Source organism: Crocodylus porosus, unplaced genomic scaffold (genome assembly GCF_001723895.1).
Source record: "Crocodylus porosus isolate Cpor-Errol unplaced genomic scaffold, CroPor_comp1, whole genome shotgun sequence".
NCBI lineage: Eukaryota > Metazoa > Chordata > Crocodylia > Crocodylidae > Crocodylus > Crocodylus porosus.
The window spans coordinates 31384742-31385799 of NW_017728918.1; the positions used below are offsets into that span (position 1 = coordinate 31384742).

At 41.5% G+C, this 1058-nt stretch overlaps 1 protein-coding gene across 1 annotated transcript in view; it reads right to left on the reverse strand.

Annotated features, from left to right (window-relative positions):
• Nucleotides 1-1058, reverse strand: part of LOC109312101 (doublecortin domain-containing protein 2C-like) — a 49141-nt gene that overhangs the window by 41645 nt on the left and 6438 nt on the right. The gene's annotated exons all lie outside the window — the stretch shown is intronic.

The window sequence follows — 1058 nt, forward strand, 5'->3', positions numbered from 1 at the left end:
ATTGGTTAAAGAGTTCCGCTTTCTCCTCTGGCACAACCACCAGATTGCCCAACGTACTTTGCAGGGGCCCCACATTACCCGGTGCCTTCTTCATCCTCCCTATGTATTTGAAAAAGGACTTTTTATTATCCTTGATCTTGGACGCTAGTCCTAGCTCTATGTCCACCTTAGTTTAATTGGATTTCCTTGTTTGTCCAAGCCAGTGCAGCTACTCATGCAACTAAGGAATGTCATATTGTCTCACGTACAACACACAGGTTTTCCAAAAAACAGTTGCTGGAAATTGGTATGTGTAATATATACAAGGAAATGTGATAAAAGCAGTTCTGCCACTTAATGACGAAAAGCAAAAGTAAAGTCTACACATGATCTACAGGAAGCAAAACAATGAGAAGGATCTTTTCTTCATTTTGCCTTTCAAAAATAAGATGTGTATGTTATAAGTTATCAAGTACAATAGTTACATATATGTTTGCAGGCATGAAACCAAAAATCATTACTACAGCATTTAGTACTTCTAGCTACTCTCTCTTCTGATTTTTCCAGTCTTTACTTCTCATTTCTGTTTCCACCAAAGGTGGCGAGTGTGTGTGTGTGTGTGTGTGTATACACACACACACACACACATATTAACATATAATATAAAACATGGGTTCAAATTTTATTTTAATTTCCTGATGTTCATGGGTTATTTTTGTAAGAGAAACGAGCAACCCCAATGAGGTAATCCCAATGAGGATCACAGGGAGCAGGAGGGCACACAGCCCCTGTGGCTCACCAAAAGCATCCGAGACTGTCTCCTTGCTAAAAGGGAGGCGTACACCCAATGGAAGGGAGCGGACATCACCAGAGATGACTATACTGCAGTTGCTCGGGGATGTAAGGGGGCAGTCAAGAAGGCCAAGGCAGAGATGGAACTGGGATTATCTTCCCAGATTAAAGACAATAAGAAGTCCTTCTTTAAATACATAGGGGGTAAAAAGAAGGTTCCGGGTAATGTGGGGCCCCTGCAGGACACATTAGGAAATTTGGTCGTCACACCAGACGACAAAACCAAT